The sequence below is a fragment of the Talpa europaea genome (genome assembly GCF_964194135.1).
Source record: "Talpa europaea genome assembly, chromosome: 3".
NCBI classification, from domain to species: Eukaryota; Metazoa; Chordata; class Mammalia; order Eulipotyphla; family Talpidae; genus Talpa; species Talpa europaea.
The window spans coordinates 88022244-88034299 of record NC_140069.1 but is presented as its reverse complement, the minus strand read 5'-3'; the positions used below and the strand labels follow the sequence as shown (position 1 = coordinate 88034299).

General features: G+C 32.9%; 1 protein-coding gene and 1 pseudogene across 2 annotated transcripts in view; both read left to right on the top strand.

Moving 5' to 3' along the window:
* THSD7A (thrombospondin type 1 domain containing 7A) overlaps window positions 1–12056 on the top strand; it is a gene marked incomplete at both ends in the record, with an annotated part of 412533 nt that overhangs the window by 69285 nt on the left and 331192 nt on the right. The gene's annotated exons all lie outside the window — the stretch shown is intronic.
* Window positions 9481–9851, top strand: LOC311168754 (large ribosomal subunit protein eL22-like; annotated as a pseudogene). The gene has a single exon. The product of its transcript is annotated as a large ribosomal subunit protein eL22-like (transcript).

The window sequence follows — 12056 nt, the reverse complement described above, 5'->3', positions numbered from 1 at the left end:
AATCACATAGTATGCAGCCTTTCAGATTGGCTTATTTTACTTATTGATATATAAAAATATGTCACTTCCTGGATTAATAGCTCATTTCTTTTCAGTGCTGAAAAATATTACCTGGAATTACCACATTTGTTTCATCCTTTCCTCTATTGAAAGACATATTGGTTACTTCCAGGTTTGGGCAATTAAAAATATAGCTGCTATAAAACATTTGTGTACAGGAATTGTTGTGCACATAAAATGTTAACTCTTTTGGGTAAATGTTAGGGAGCATGATTACTAGATCATATAGTAAGACTATGTTTCATTATATATTCCAAAGAGGCTGTACCATTTTTTGCATTACCACATTCTCCCCACCAAGGCATGGGTATTACAGTTGTTTCACATATTTGTTAGCATTTGGTATTGTCAGTGTTCCAGATCTTGTGTGTGTATTGATATTGCAAGGTTCTTTTAATTTGTATCTTACTGATGTCATGTGACTGGAGCATCTTTTCATATGCTTATTTGCCATCTGTATATTTTCTTTGGTGAGGTGTCTGTTCAGTTCTTTGGCCTAGTTTTAAATTGGATTGTTTAATTGTTGAGTTTAAAGACAACATTACTTTTGAATAACAGTCTTTTATCACATGTATATTTTGCAAATATTTTCTCTTAATCTGTGACTTATCTTTGTTATTTGACATTGCCATTCACTGAGCAGAAGTTTTTATTTTTTTATTGCTGTTTTTTGATAGCTGTGATAACCAACTTCATTGTAATAGTCATTTGCATTAAATGTGTATATCAGATTTTCACATTATACATCCTAAACTTTATACAGTGTTATATATCAACTATATATTTCAGTAGGCTGGAAAAAATCTATTTCACCATGAGTTACACAGTTGGAACAGTGTAAATTTTAACTGTTTGCCCCTAGACTTACTGTCCCTGATGGCTCCTTATAAGACTACAACTTTAAAGGTAACTTGTTAGGTCATTATATTTTCTTTTATTGTGATTAGCATTTACAAATTTTATACTTTACTTCATGTAGTAAATTCTAGAGGAAAACGTATTTAGTTGGTAGTTAATGAATGCACATGCCTTCCAGAGCAAAAGTTTTATATTTTAAAGACATTTCAGATTATCAATTATTTCTTGCATGGATCTTGTCTTTGTTGTTTCATCTAAAAAATTACTACAAAACCCAAGCCCATCTAGATTTTCTTCTGTGTTCTTTTTTAGGAGTTTCATACTTTTGCCATAATCAGGGTCTTATGATTTCCACGCTGCAGGTGCATTTTACCTGAGTCATGACACTGTGATGACATTGTGTAATGAATTTTGAGTTAATTTTTTATGAGGGCACTAAGGTCAGTGTCTAATTTCTTTTGAATGTGATTGTTTAGTTGTTGTAGTATCATTTGTTTCAGAGAATATCATTGCTCCATTGTATTGCTTTTATTCTTCATCAAAGATCAGTTGACTATATTTTATCTGGGTATATCATTGGACATTGATCTAATTGTTCTTTCACCAACTTTCACTGTCTTCACTAATATAGGTCTTGAAGATAGGTTACATCTGTTCTCCAGCTTTTTTCTTTAATATTGTATTGAATGTCATAGGTCTTTTGCCCCTCCAGATAAACTTCAGAATCAGTTTGTAGATACCAGTAAAATAATAACTTAGTATGATTTTGATCAAAATGAATTAAATCTATAGATTAAATTGGGAAGAACGGATATATTGATAATACTGAGTCCTCTAATCCATTAATATGTAGTATGTCTTTGTTTACTATTCATTGATACTATTCATTGGTTTTATAGTTTTTCTCATGTAGAGCTTTTCCGTATTTTTTTAGATTTATATATATTTTATTTTGGAGAGTGCTACTGTAAATGGAACTGTGTTTTTAACTTTAGCTTCCACTTGTTCATTGTTGATAGGTAGGAATACAGCTGACTTACATACTACCCTTATGTCCTGCAAACTTATTCAAATTGCTTATTAATTCTAGCTATTTTTCCGTGAGTTAGTTCACATTTTCTATATGGGTGATCATGTTATCTACAAGTAAAGACAGTGTTATATTTTTCTTTCTGTCAGTATAAATTTTATTTCTTTATCTTGCTGCATTAGCAAGAAATTGCAGTATAATGTTGAAAATGAGTGGTGTTCAGGGACATTTTTCCCTTGTATGTTATTTTAGTGGGCAAGCCGTTTAGTTTCTGATGTAAGTGTATGTTAGTTGTAGGTTTTCTGTAGATAGTCTTTATCAAGTAAAGAAAGTTCCCATTATTTCTTATTTATCATAAATGGGTGTTGGATTTTGTAAAATGCATTTTCTACATTTGTTGATCTAATTATGTGATTTTTCTTTTTTCAGTTGTTGATGGGATTAATTACATTAATTTATTTTCCAGTGCTTAATAAGTCCTGCTTAGCTGTTGTGAATAATTCTTTTTTTAATAATAATTCTAGCTTTTATACTTTATTTATAATGTGCTACATTTTGTTGAGGATTTTTGACATCTGTTTATGAGCAGTATTAGTTTTTAGTTCTCTTTTCTTGAAATGTCTGTGTGGTTTTGGTACTAGAGTGATGTTGACCTTATACAAATTAGAAGTATTATCTCTGCTTCTATAATTTGAAAGAGATTATATCTAATCTCTTTCCTAAATGTTTGCTAGAAGCTACCAGTGAATATATTTGGGCCTGGTGCGTTCTGCTTAGAATTATTAATTATTTATTCAATGGCTTTAGTATATATGGGCCTATTCAAATAGTCTATTTTCTTTTGTGAGTTTTGGCAGAATATGTTTTCCAAGGAATTGGTCCATTTTTACTGTTACTAGATTTATGGACTTAGACTTGATTATATTGTATCTTTATTATTCGTTCAGTTTTTTGAGAATTGTATGATGTCACCACTTTAATTTTTTATGTGCTAGTAATATTTATTGAACAACTAATAAGTGGAACTGTGCAGTTCAAACCTATGTTGTTCAAGAGTTTGCTGTATATGCTCTCAAACCCTTAACTATGAGGGCCAAGAAAGGGAAACATACTTGCTAGAAGAATTTTTTTTTGTCCAAGTAACATTGCATTATGTGTATATACTATCTTCAGATCACCATTAAAATTCCAATCATTCAACATACCATTGTTCCTCTTTGACCAAATTACCCACATTTCTTCTCCCTTCCCTCCTAGAAACCACTAATTGGTTTTATAGTTCAGAAGTTTATTTTGTTTTATTTAGTTCATCAGTTTGTTTTCTTTATAATTCACAAATGAGTACAATCATATGTTGTTTGCCTTTCTCTGCCATGCTGTCTCATTAAACAGAGTTCTCTCTAGGGCCATCCATTTGTTGCAAATGGCAGGATTTCATCTTTTTTATAGCTGAGTAGTATTCCATTGTTTATATATATCACAACTTCTTTATCCATTTGTTAATCAGTGAAGACTTGTTCTAGTTCTTGATTATTGTAAGTAGTACTGCAATAAATGTGGGATTATTGTAAACAGTGCTGCAGTAGATAAGGGGCACACATATATATTTGAATTAGTGTTTTTGAATTAGCACTTATTTACTGTTTTTTTTTTTCTTTTAAGAAACCTGCTTTTTCATTTTGTACTGGACCCTACAAATTATATGTTTATATATAAATTGGAAAGTTTATAGTTTTAATGTTGCTATGCATCAGTTTGCCTCTAGAGTTCCCTTGGCTTTGTTCTGTTTTCTATTTGGATGGTGGAGGGTTAAGGATTCAACTACAAAAATATTGAAAATATTAGCTTTTCTTCATTATTCAACTAGTTGAATTGCTAACAATTTAAATGGAAAACACTTTTTAAAACTCCTTAGAACACTTTGCCCCCAAAAAAGTGTTTTCAGGGTCTCCCTGGTGGCGCAGTGGTTGAGCGCTGGGTTGTGAAGCTGCCCGCAGCCTCTGCAGTGCCAGTTTGATCCCCGGCCACCGGGCAAGTGTCCCTCATGGCGCACAGACCTCTCCTGCCGCCCGCTGCTCCCCTCAGCAGTGTACTTTGGTCCTTCTGCCTGTTCTGCTCCCCGCTCTGGCTCTGGTGAATTCTCTCACCCTCCCGTGCCTCTGACTATACCCAGTGCTTGTATAAATAAATAAATAAATAAATCTTAAAAAAAAAAAAAGTGTTTTCATGAACATATCACCTTTGTTAAATCAGGCAATGGCTTCATCTCCAAATAACTACAATTCATAAATTATTTAACTCCATTACCCTAAAGAACGTTTATCTTACTCTCCTAATACCCAAGCTTTCCCAAAAGGTAAACCCATTATTCATTATGAAAAGTTAACCAGCTTACCAAATACTATCAATTTTGTTTTCTCATCAGTTTAGTAATCACCATTGCCATAGTCAGTTCTGCATACTGTATGTACTGTAATTGCATTGAGTTTCTGTCTTGACACTAGAATATGCTTTAAAATTCAAATAATGTATAAAGCTTACTTAAAATTCTTCCCCCTTCAGGTTAAAGTGAAATTTCATTCATGGGAAACGTCTATTCATGTTTCGGCCTCTGCTCTTTTCCTCAGCCCTCTTATCTATAACCTACATAAACTTTTTTTCCTCGTGCAAAACTGTATTTCCTTGAAGGTAGCCTGTTTTGTGAAAATCGCTGTACCTTCATATATACTTTTCTCTTTCTTAAGAATTTCTACCAGTCCTCTGTTCTTAAGCTAGAGTATATGCCACTTGCTCCAAGACATTTCTAGTAGCCTACCAGGGAAAGGGAAACCTTCTGGCTTTGTGCCTCACAAACTTCCCTCTTCCATAATTAGAGTAGCACATATTCACTGTGAAGTTATTGTTGAGTTACTGCCTGTCTCCCATATAAGATAATAATTTCCCTACAAGTAGAGATTATCCTTCCTTCTATGTATCTCTAGAGCCTAGCATTGAATTTCACATCTGCTAACCTAAAAACATGGGGAATGAAGGAATAAATGAATGAGCCCAGGATGTCAGATTGAAAAAAAAACAAATTTAGATTCCAAAAAGTATATTGGTAACAATGTAGAAATTTTTTTTTAAAAGATTTATTTTATTATTTATATAAGCACTGGGTATAGTCAGAAGCGCGGGAGGGTGAGAGAACTCACCAGAGCCAGAGTGGGGTGCAGAGCAGGCAGAAGGACCGAAGTACACTGCTGTGGGGAGCAGCGGGCTGCAGGAGAGGTCTGCGCGCCATGCGGGACCCTCCTCTGGTGGCCAGGGAGCAGCCGGGGATCGACCTGGTGCTGCAGAGGCTGTGGGCAGCTTCGCAACCCAGCGCTCAACCACTGCGCCACCGGGGAGGCCCCAATGTAGAAATTTGATTATATTTCTTGGTGTTTCACTTCCTAAATTCTCTTTATCTTTTATTATATTTATTAAGGGAAAGTTGGCTTACAACACTGCATGTGTTTTAGTGTTGTCAGTTCACACATCTCTGTACAACACATCTTGTTTTTTTGTTGTATGAGTTGTTTGTTTTTGTGTTGTATGAGTTGGTGAAATTTGTACAGAATTACAGACAACTCAGATAGCCAAGGTACTCCTGACAAAAAAGTACAAGAGAGGCTTCACAGTCCCAGACTTCAGATGATTCAAAGTTGGTAAAAAATTGAACATAAGTCCTGAAACCATGAAGTAATGTAGAAGAAAATGTAAACAAAATGTTTCCTAACACTGGCTGTAGTGATATCTTTGGGGATTTGACTACAACAGCTAATAAAACAGAAACTAAAATAGACAAATGGGACTATAACAAGTGAAAAAGTGCTACACCACAAAACTATCATTAAAACAAAAGACACTCTTTACAATGAGAGAAAATATTTGTACATTCAACCTAATTTCACTCTGTTTTTAATTTAAATTTGCTTAAAAGGGAGAGGTTTTTAAGGTTTTTGAATCATGAGTAAGTCTCTCTGGATACAGAGAAGCAGGTCAAGTGCACATCTTTGGATTAATCACGAGGCTACCTAACAGAGCATCTTTACAGGAAGAAAAACTTATTAAAATGATTATAAGAATTGCTAAAGTTATAGGGCACTTTAAATATTTAATAAGTATAATGTTATTGTCTCATTGCTAGTAAAATCTACTGATAATATTTTAGATTCTCACTTTACATGCAATCTCTTTTCATAAAATAAGAAAACTAGTCATTTCTAGAAAAGAAAATATATTTTTCTCTTATAGAAAGTTAGAGGTTCCAATAATAGGCAAAACTGTCAAAGTAATTTTTATTCCAGATGAGAAGGGGTTGTGTTCAGCGTTGGTATGTCGTGATAAACATCTGAGAAAGTGTGACTCTATCTCCCCTAAATCATATATAGCATTGTAAACCAATGTTACTTCAATGAAATAAATGAATTCTAAATATTTATTAGCAACACATTTATAGAAAGTAAAAAGCAGGGAATTAAAAAGAATAACTTTCACTCCAAATTGCTTTTTAATTAGATACACTCATGTGAGTAAATAAATAACTTACTTTACAAAGTGACATCATTGACATGAGATAGTGATAATAACCAGTATTCTGATGTTTTAAAATAGGTAATGGGAAAGAAGGGAAAAAAATCTTCATTACCAAAGAATTCCCAAAAAACTATTAGATTACCACTCTCTTCCTCCAGATGATAGTTTATCCATCCTTAAAGTTTAGGTTATATTTAATGGCTCATTTTCAAATAATAGAGGAAAAATAGTCACTTTACAGTGGAGAGTCCTGGTAAACACCACCTGAAACAAAGATCAAAACTAACATCTTTGTGATATTATATTAAAATAGTATGGCCTTTACATTTTACAATAGGAAGAGTACTCCAACTCAGAAGATTTTGTTATTTATAAAACCAATAATCATAAGCTAATCCTAAGAAAAGTATCATGTAAAGCCAAGTTAGGGAACATCCTACAAAATATCTGACTAGTACTCCTCCAAACGTCATGCTCATCAAAAACAAAGTTGAAGAATTGTAACAATCTAGAATATTCTAAGGAGACATGACAACTAAATGCAATGAGTGCATTCTAGATTGGATCTGAAAACAGTAAAAAGTTATCAGTGAAAAAATTAAGTCTGAAGCTCAGTTAACTGTAATGTACCAACACTGGCTTCTTACTTTCCACAATTGTACCATGAATAATACGGTATATATAACCACAAACTCTGTGGAGGTTATATTGGAACTCTATTTACAAATTTGTAACTTTTCCATAATTATTCCAAAATAAATGTTTACATACTAAATACAGGACAATCACAACAATTGAAAATGCTGACCACAGTTTCCAGTTAATCAAAAGATCATTTACACACGTTGTCATAAAATTTGATACAAACATGTCACCCATTTTAGGACAAATGTATATCCTTTAGTTATTATTTTGATGTCACAAAAAGGCTTGCTTTATATTACCAAATATTTTAGTACATCAGTCAAAATGAACATAGGGCTTAATTTTAATTAACAAGTCGGATACATTAAAGTAAAAAACAATCCATCTTTTAGATGGTCATTAACAATGCAGTTATTACATTAAATTATCTATCTGCAATACACATGTTGTGTATAATGTGAGATATTTAATTTCTATGAAAGTGGTGTGGTTTAGCTTTGGGTGACCTTAAAACTCAGGACATCTCTAGCAAGACCCTAAGAACCACAAAATGCTGTATAATATCAGGCAGTGTCAATCTAATCTGTATTAAATGTCTGACAACTAGTTTCTCTTCAAGTGGCTGAATGGAGAAGAATGAGGTAGGTGCTCATCAGAAATTGGTGATATGTTCAAAGGTTTTTAATGTTTTTAAGTTTTTTATCTAAAACTTAAATTTTGAAAACTAAGATCCTATTACTTCTCTATGAACTATAAAATAGTTCTCTATGAGCTATAAAATAGGGCAAGCTAGGCTTTTTGAAAAGATCTCTAAATACAATGTACTGATAATATTGGAGACCATAGGTTACCATAGCATAGAATTAGGCAGTCAGTTCTCTATGCACTCATACAACTAATGTCACTTTTTGAGTTTTATAGGAGATACGTTTTCACATCAGTTGTACTTAGTCTCCATGTGACTATGGTGTAATTTATCTCTAGCATGAAATGGTAGTTTCCAAGAGGAACAGTATCCTTGGGAAACATTATATACTAAGAGCAATATATTAAAAGACAGTAACTGAAAATAAAATCTGAACCAAGATTGGATAGTATTAGATTACAAAAGGGAGTGTAATGTTTACCCCTAATTATTTGATAGTCTCAAAGAAACATTGCTCTCTATTGAACTTATTCCAAATTGATGAGATACTTAACATGCAGAATATAAATTTGATCTTTCAGGTTCATGAATATTCCCAGTGAGTGATACATTTATTTCTAATTGCTATATATTTCAGGTCCAAGTAATAATGAAACACAGTACTGGTAAAACTGGGCTTGGTGTTACATTCTAAGCACATAAACTATTATTTATTTAGCTGCCTTGTAAAGACAACAAAAGTCAACAAAGCACTGCTATGTATCTCATCTATTAGAGCTGTAAATACTTGGATGTTTTCATAAATGTTAATGAAAGAGAGTAAGTAAACAAATACACTGAGTATAAATTAGAGTTTGGAAAGGTTGTAATATGAACCATCATGTTTTATATTACATCATTTCTTGATTTTTATCTTGTGAATGAAATTTCATGTAGTTACCAATTTCTTCAATAAGAGAGAGGAGTTGGAACTTCTAATTATAGAGGTCCATTTTTAACCTTCGTGGCAACAGTATTGAAGAATTTTATTTTAAAAAGTAGCAGCTTGCATGGTTAACCTCAATGAATAAAATCATATTGACACAAAAGTCAGCCATTAATTAAGTATGAATTAGTATGTTTTAAAGTACTGGCTATGGAAGGCAAAATGTCATTTCTGAGTGAAATTTCCTCTGTCTGATCTGACCTCTTACCACTTAGATGTGAAGGTGATAAATCGTGAAATGCAAAGGCAGCAGCAGGGGTCCTTATTAATAGCAACATCTGAGTCTATGGCAATCACTGCAAGTGTAAGTGACACACACAAAGGTTTTCTTTTTCAGCTGAATGCATATGAATTTTCTATGAAAATTTCTTAGAAATGGATAGGGAATTTTGGTTTTGCATCTGAGCTCTTTATTGTATGTAAGAATTCTTAGCATGAGCTCTGTCAACACATTAAGCCATTATCACTACTATTTAGATTGAGAATTTCGTAGTATAATAGACATGTTCTTGAAGCAAAAAAAATCTCTTAAATTTATTTCTCATTTAATGGAAATAAAATTGAGACAGTAGGGTAATCATCAAAATTTTATTGAATTGATTTCACTAATCACTTGAAAGAGCAATCAAACTTTTAAATCACAATTTAAAAGAACTAGATTTAGTTCCCCGCTCCCTTTCTGCCTCCACTGCCGCCATGGCGCCCGTGAAAAAACTTGTGGCCAAGGGGGGCAAAAAAAAGAAGCAAGTTCTGAAGTTCATCCCTGTAGAAGATGGAATCATGGATGCTGCCAACTTTGAGCAGTTTCTTCAGGAGCGCATCAGAGTGAACGGGAAGGCCGGGAATCTCGGTGGAGGGGCCGTGACCATAGAACAGAGCAAGAGCAAGATCACTGTAACTTCCGAGGTGCCTTTCTCCAAAAGGTATTTGAAATATCTCACCAAAAAATATTTGAAGAAAACAATCTACGTGACTGGTTTCACGTAGTCGCTAACAGCAAAGGGAGTTACGAATTACGTTACTTCCAGATTAATCAGGACGAAGAGGAGGAGGAAGATGAGGATTAAAGCTCATTTACTTGGAATATTTTGTATGAGTTCGTGAATAAAACTTGGGAACCAAAAAATAAATAAGTAAAAGAACTAGATTGAGCCATTTTCTTCTACTTCACTCAAATTGTTATAGTCAAAAAGTATTGAATATGAACATACTTTGTAATTATATGTTTTCAGTTATCTTCATTCATTTGTTCTTACATTGTTTTTGAATTTGATAGATTCATTTGAAAGTCACACCCAGACAATGAGCAAGAAGCAATGAGGTTCAATTTTGATTATATAATTTTGTAGTACTTAATAAAGCTAAAGGTTAAAATTTTGCTAGAAGGGATAGAAGGATGGATTTAGGAAGTCTGAGTTTAAGTTCTAGATTAAGCCTGCGTGACTTTGGACATGTCACTTAGCTTTGAGAATTAGCATCTATATCTATAAAATAAAAATATCTATGCCAGAATCATCTAACATCAGATTTTTTGTGAAGATCATATGAATCAATGTTTGTTCATGAGCTTTGAAAGCAGTGAACATATACGTGTGTGTACATACATATGAATTTAAGGTAGTTTTATAAATATTGTTTCTGAGGAATAAGCAGAATTATTTGGAGCACAAATAGTCTGGGGGTTATATGAGAACTGTCTTCCACCATATTCTTTGTTTCTGTCATCAACATAGTTATTAATTAATAAATTGGTTTGTAGAAATGGTAAATATTTTCTTTACATTTTACTTTGTATTTCTCCTCCTAGAGGTTTTTAACCTTACAATTTAAAAATATTATCAGAAATTCACTTTAGTCACTTAATGCTCACATATTATTAATTTAATGAAGTTGATATTTCTTTTTCATTTATCTATTCAGTATTTTATCTGTTATAATGATAGAATTAGAGGACTTGACCAAAAAAGTCACTCGTGGGCTTATTTCCAATATTCAGGTTTTTTCAGCATGTGTACAACACATGTATCCTGAAAAATAAATCAGAGTGTATTTAAATATCTTTGGGAAAAAATCATGATTATTTCCTACTTCATAGGATTTATAATATATGAAATCTCTTTCTGTGCTTTTATTTATGGAAATATCTTTTATTTTTGAACTTAGGTTTTAATTTTACATAGAAAATAATGAAATTATAATACTTACAAAGCCCAAATATTTCTGGGAAACGTTGTCCCTGGGATAATATGGTAAATCTGGCCCAACGCTCTAATTTCATAGTGTATAATTTGTGACTTCTGAACTATCACCACAGGTTTTCCATTGCATGGGACTCACAAAGTGAAAAATGACACCATTTAACAGATTTCCTAGACAGTATCCACTAATGGCAACGATTATATGTGAGTGTACTAAATTTTACCTTGAGAAGTCGAGGATGGGCACAGGCAGTGAATCATCCAGTCTTCATGACCCATGACCTTTCCCTGACTCCATGCCTCATACTTGGTGACCTTCCACAGCTACAACCTGGAAAAGGGGCCTCCAACTTATATAAAGCCCAAAGAAGTGTCACCACTTCCATCCCCAACCACCGCTACCCATAAACAGTTCTGTTACCAGAGCAGCCTCCCTCTCAGTCTGATCTGACTTTCCCAGTGTTCTAACATTCTGGCATATAAATGTTATCCTCATTATATAGGCAAAATGAGATAAATGTCAAAATATTTTCAAAGTGTTTTTGTAATTTTTGAAGGTCAGAAATACCTTCTTTTGCATTTAGTGCTTCTTAGTTTTTCACTTGTATATAGGAGGACTGTGGGTATACTTAGTCGTTTTCTTTTTGTACCAATTGAATAAGAACAGTATTAAAGCTTTCTGATTGCACCTTACAATAACTGAACAGTCCTAGAAATGAAAGCCTGGTTGAACTTTTTGTTCATTATATCAAACATAGTAAATGTTACTAAAAATGAAGAATGTTGATTTGACTCCTAGCACATGGGCCTAGTTAATTATTATTATTCAGCATAGTTTAATGATATCTTCATTTATTCTTTCTATATATTCATCCTTAGAAAAGTATTCACTCATTATCAGCAACCATTGTATTTCATGATTGTTTCCCTTGATATTAATCTGAAAATTTAGCTATAAATTATATAAAACATTGTTGAATTTTAAGAGCTGTGTTTTACTATGTGGAAGTTTAAAACTTAACATGTAAATGTGTTAACATCACACTTGAAATAATATATTCCGTTTGCACATGG